Source organism: Hylobates moloch, unplaced genomic scaffold (genome assembly GCF_009828535.3).
Source record: "Hylobates moloch isolate HMO894 unplaced genomic scaffold, HMol_V3 SCAFFOLD_21, whole genome shotgun sequence".
NCBI classification, from domain to species: Eukaryota; Metazoa; Chordata; class Mammalia; order Primates; family Hylobatidae; genus Hylobates; species Hylobates moloch.
Window position 1 is genome coordinate 36586756 of NW_026652296.1, and position 6000 is coordinate 36592755.

Consider the following 6000-nt stretch of genomic DNA (forward strand, 5'->3'; position numbering starts at 1 on the left):
GGATTCACCCAACGGCCTGTGCCGGGGATGCGGACAGCCTCAGGGACTTAGCTGCCCCGGAGGGCTTGCTGCTGAGGCACAAAGAAAGTCCCGTGGCATTTTGTTGCTTAAACTCTCTGTAGAAGTGAAAGGAGTTGAATAAAAATGTGACTCGGCTGAGTAGGCCCTGCGGGAAGCTGACCGAAGCCACCTGGCTCCACATCCCCACCTGCTGCTGGAAGTGTCCACTAGGAAGGCCCAGGGTCTGCCTTAAACTCACCATTCCTACAACGAGGGGGATTTGTCCAGTCTCCCTATCTGTGCCTGGGAAAAGGGTCACATTCTCCCTCCTGCTTCCCAGTCTGAGCAATGCAGGGCTGGGGACCAACTCTCAGTCTGCCTCCTGTCGCCCACATGCCACCAACTGCCCCTCAGAGCACCTTGGCGTGTGCTTCCCTACCTACTCCGGCACCACACCCTGCTTGCTGTCCTGCAGGTCTCTGGCCCATTCTAGGATCGTGGCCCTCCAAGAGGTTTCCCAGCCCCGTCTCTCTCCTCTGGCATCCCCGTGCACTGCCAGCAGATCTGTCTTGGCCAAACTCTGGGTGGGGCATGCCCCCCTCTGCTCAGGAGCCCTCAATGGCTCCTTGTTGGCTTCTCAGTCAGGGCCTCCCAGCAGAGGTTCTCCTTATTTCCCACTGGTACTGGCACCCCAGTCCCCAGCAAGTGCTGGCCAAAGCCCCAGCCATGGCCGAAAGTGACCACCCTCAGCCCCTGCTCAAGGAGACCGAGCTCTACCATGCTGGGGTGGGGGCAGCCACCTGGCCAGTGGTGGGGCCTGACCATGTTGCCTGGTGCCAGGGCTCTGGCCAGTGGAGGCTGTGGGGCCTGCCTGTCAGGTTCTTTGCAGACCTGCTCCCCTGGGGGCAGGTCCAGCAGCAGAAGAGGAGAGGGGGAGCAAAACCCCTGAAGGAAGAAGAAATTTGTGGAGGGGCTCAGGTGCTGCTCTGCCCTCACCTAAGGAGCCCCATCTTGAACCTCTGTCTTCACAACCACAGGAGTCATAGGCCCTGAAGGTGCCCATTCTGGAACATTCCGGTTAGGACCACTGGCTCCTTGCTGCCAGAGAGCTTCAGCATGGAGCCAGCACCTGGAATCTGGCAGTAGCTGTGCAGGGGAGGGCAGGCATTGCAGATCGGCCTTGCAGTGCTCACGACAGGGGCCCTGGCACAGAACCTCTCTGGGCTTTAGTTACTTCTTCAGTGCAACAGGGATACTGTGGCCCCCTGGACGTGGTTGCAAAGCTTAACCCAACAGTGAGAGGGAAGCCTGTGGCAGAGATGGGGCTCATAGCTTGAGCTCACAGAGGGCTGGGCTTAATCAAAGGATTGAGTGTCCTGGGTCCCAGAGGCAAGAGGGGACCCCCCATCACTGCCAAGAAACTGCGGTTCCAAAACAGCCCCAGATGCCACCACATCACCTTCCCGCATGTGGCCAGCTTGGTGGCATGGGGAGTGTCTATCAGGGCAGCTGCTCACGGAGGGGCCTGGCATTCCTCGTGCTTTACTGAACCCAACTCATGAGCTGGTCTGCATTTTCCACTGTTTCAGAGTTCTGGCTTCTATGCTGACAACTCTGCCATTTCACTGGGCGCCAGGAAGAAAGACATCCTTACATTCTGCTGTGTTCTGGGTGGGTGGGATTGCTTATCTGACATCCCAGATGAAATTAACAGGGATGTCTAATGCCATTCTCACTCACATGCACCAGATGCTTGGAGAAGGAAGAGGGGATACATGATTGGAAAGGAAAGCAGAAGAGTCACAGTGGATATGCCGTGTATTACACAGAACAGCCAGCTGTGCAGCCTGTGGTTCCTGGGTGGAACAAGTGCATCCTGAAAGATTCACGTTCATCTTGTTCTAAGTGCATATAGTCCTGATAATTAGAATTTCTATTTAAGGTAATTGATTGGAATTTCCCATCTGTGGGAAATGCAGTGACTTAGGTGGAAACATTAGGTCTCCAAACAAAAATTCCATAAACGACCCCTTAAGACTTTGCTAATTATATATTAAGAAGTTCTCCAAGGAGGGACCTGGGAAATAGTTTTGCCCTTGGGAAGAGAGAAAGAAGGGAAGGCGGAGGCAGATAGGAGAGAAACAAGGGAAGGCGGAGGCAGATAGGAAACAGGACTGCCTGCTGTTTGCTGATTGCTATTGCACTCCTGGCTTGGTTCCATTCTCTCTGCTGCACCGGATCCAACTTGGAGTCATTACTCAGAGGTTGAGCGACTGACTTGGAGATAAGTGGCCTCTCTTGCAGGTTTAACAAGAAGTACAGTGCAAATGCAGGCTCCCTGGAATCTTGCTGGGAGCTATTCATGCTGACACACATTGCTGAGTGGGAAGGGGGAACTTGTGCCTGCTGGTGGGGGGCTTCTGCCACCTACCATCTGTGGCTTGCAGGGTGGTCCCTGTGATTCTCTGCTCCTCGGGGCTTCCACTTCTCTGGACGGGGCTACTTGGCAGCATGGGAGCAGCCTTCAGCACCAGGGTCAGGTCGGCTGGTCCCATGCAGGCGAGTCCAGGTGGGGTGAGGGGCAACTGTCAGAGGTGACTGTTCTGCGGGGCCTGCACAAAGGGGCAGGAGGAGTCCCCACAGGAGGTAAACCTAGAATGGAAATGGGTGGTCCTGGGGCTGGAGACTACCAAGACTTCAGGCCATCAGGCAACACGAGGGATGGCCACCAGCAGGCCTAGGGCACCCAGTTATTCCTCTTCTCTCCTGGGAGGTCATCAGGAACTGTGGCAGTTGGAGGGGGGCGGTCACAGGGAGGCAGGCATTGACAGGCACCAGCGTTGGCAGTGACACCAAAGCCGGTTGTCAGAGCTACAAGGACATGGCCTGTGACTTTGCTAGCGCTGATGCATCCCTGCCTGTGTGTGACCCTTACACCAGCCCTGGGGCGCAGGGCGAGAAGGAGTTGTGCGGGGGCCCTCGGCAGATGAGCAAAAGGATCGGGTGTGGACTCAGGTCTGCCTGATGCCATCTCCTTGACACCATGAAAGCTGGGCAGAACCCACGGATGACACAGTCCACGCAGAGCCCAATTGGCTGCAGCAGGGACTGGGAAGCCAGGGCCCCCCTGCCCTGGGATTTTGTCATCCCTGACCCTGGACTCCTGGAGTCTCCACATTGAAAACTCTATCCTACATCATGGGACTCCCTGGACAGGGACCCGGGTCGCTACGTTTTGGGCAAGAACGCTTGTATCCCATTCTTCCTGATGGGCTCCAGAACCTAGAGGAACTCAGTCTTCATGGGATCAAGCTGTCCCAGCTGTGGGCAGAGGAGAGGCCAGACACCCCTCCTGCTGAGCACCCCACCACCTGGCTTTGCTACTTACTCTCAATACCAAAAGACAAAAATCCAGATGAAAATTTCCTCTGGAATCTGGATAACTGAGCCATTGTTTTGGCTAGTGCTGCCAAATGCTATGGGTTCTACCTTCTCCCAGCGATGGTGGCTCGAGGGGCTGTTTGGGGTTCTGTAGCCTGAGTGCAGGCACTCGGATTCAGTCTCTCTGACTGGGAGCCATGGTGCCTGCGGCTAAGGATAAATTTCAGTGACTGACCCAGCAGTCAGCCATATAGACTGAGGCATGAGCCTGAGTGGCCGGAAGCAGCCCTCTACCTGCAAGTGTCTTGTCTCCAGGATTCCAAGGAGACAAGTCACAGACTGACTTCAGCTCTGGGGAAGCATGAGACACAGGTTTTCTGAAAGCACCTATCAGGGGGTGGGTCTCCCAGTCCAGGGTGAGTGCACACCTGGTGGACCTCAGGCCCACAGGAGGCCCCTCCTGGGCCCCCGGCCAGCTCGATGATGGAGCCAGGAGGCAGGTCGCTCCTCATCTGCATTCTCCCACAATCCAGTGCCCACATTGCAGTCTGATTTGAGAAGGCCACCAGGTGTAAAGACAATGCTTCTCAGACTGCTTTATAACCAGGTGTGGTCACAGGACTAAATTCAAGTCCATGGGATGTAAGTCACTGTGTCTCATATGGCAGCTTCAGATGCCTTTCTTAGAAGATAACTGCCTTTCAACCTCTGTCAGTTCCTCTCTTCTGCTGGCTAGAAGCAGATGAGATGGCTGGAGCTGGAGCAGCCATTTTGGACGGTGAGAGGACCCTATGATTGTAGACTTTGTACAAGGAGGGAGAAGGAGAAAAACAGGGAACTCTTAATCTTCTTAGACTTGGCTTTTCTCCATCACTTACTTCTATCTTCCACCCTGCTGGTTCATTCTCAAGTTCGACAGGGAGGTCTCCCACAATTCTAGCCTCACCTTGTGGCCACCTCCAAACCAGAGGAGAGAGTATGTCCCTGAGATCTCAAAGCAAGCCCTAGAATCAAGTCTCACTGTCCCCGTGTGGCTTCAGCTGGGTCATGGGCCTGTGCTTAAACTGATCACTGACGTGGTAAAAAGCTTTGTGTGCTGTGTTTGTTGCCATACAAAAGAGCATTCAAGCATCTTTCCTCAATTCCTGTTTGCATCTTTAAACCAGACTTTTCTTTACTGACTGCTTTGCAACTATTGATTCCTCACCTCTTTTGTTTGATGCAGGGGATCTGAGGTCCAGGGAAACGAGGTGACAAGCCCCAGGATGTGTTTGGGGGGCATGTATCACTTTTCTGATGCTAGGCCCCCTTTCTATTTTGGGGAAGCCTGACAATGGTTAAAGGTGGCCAGGGACACCATCTCCCCAACCCAGCATCTGGCACAGGTGTGGGCCTGTGAGCAGGGCTTGGCAGACCTGGGCTTACTAATGGAAGTGGCAGCCGGCGGTGGAGGCAGTGTGGTCTCACCGGGCCATTCAGAGTGATCTGGACTTTCGAGTCCCCCAGTCCCTGGTCCCAACCTCCTGAGCCCCTTCCAACATCCCTACTTCTCTGCTTGTCAGCAGAGTCTGGAGTTGGCAGCCAAAGACTAGATGGCTGCAGAAAACACCCTACCGGTGGTGGAACCTGGATCTCTCCCCCAGCCCCAGCCCAGCACTTGCGCAGAGTTGGTGCTCTGTGAGTCCCAGTGACGTGGGACTGGCTGGGCCTCCCATGCAGGGCTTTCCAGCCTGAGCTGGTGTTGACCGATTCAAACATGAAAACAGCCAGCAGCAAGCCAGGGCTGCTGCCAAGCCCACCAGGGTGCTTGAGGACTCAGATGCAGAGTCCCAGGGGAGCTAGCCAGGCACAGATCCCTACACCTGCAAAATCAGAATGTGTGGAGGTAGACGAGGGGCCTCAGCAGGAATCATGGACTGAAGGCTCCGGGAGCAGATACAGAACTTCAGGGCATCTCGTGGCAGTTGACTGGCTGCAGTTCTTTCCACACAAGCTTTCTTCCTAATCATCCAAGAAGAACTTGTGACAGACAAATAATACGACCAAACCCAGAAGACATGCCACAAGACAAGGATGGATGTGATTTTTCCAAATGAGGAGTAGGCTGGGGAGACTGAGATTTGAACAGCAATGGGCTTGTGTGCTTGTGTGTGCATGTGTGTGTGTGTTCTCCTGTGTCTGTGTTAAAATTTAACGTTAGCCTTTTCCTCTTCATTCCTCCTTCCAGGTTACACAACAAGGTCTGTGGAGAGGAGGCAAGACTGGCCCGGGCAGGAGGGGTGGTAGCCTGTGGACACACAGCCTGGCCGTCGGCCACCTCCCTTATGCCCTTCGGCGTCATGAGGCCCATTGGTGTCGGGAGCTTTGTTCTGGAATCACATCCTTTCCCTCCCAAGGCTTGGCCACCCTGGAGATAGAGATGACACACAGCTGCCTCCCCTGGCCCAGAATTTCAGCAGGTCACATGGTGAGTCCGGCTGAGGGAGCTGTCAGCCTCTCGTGTAAGTAGCACTCAGCATTAAAACCACGTCTAAAGCAAGTGATGGGGAAGGAACATGGTACCTGTCATCATGTGTGTCCTTTGTCATCAGGAGAGTCCAGGGCTCTGAGCGGGTGATG

General features: G+C 54.7%; 1 long non-coding RNA gene across 1 annotated transcript in view; it reads left to right on the plus strand.

The window, feature by feature from the left end:
• The window catches only part of LOC131382244 (uncharacterized), a 28387-nt gene extending 22603 nt beyond the window's left edge, over positions 1 to 5784 (plus strand). The window contains exon 3 of the long non-coding RNA XR_009211547.1: positions 5609 to 5784. This is a non-coding gene — a long non-coding RNA (uncharacterized LOC131382244). The remainder of the gene's footprint in view (positions 1 to 5608) is intronic.
• The last annotated feature ends 216 nt before the right edge of the window (positions 5785 to 6000 follow it).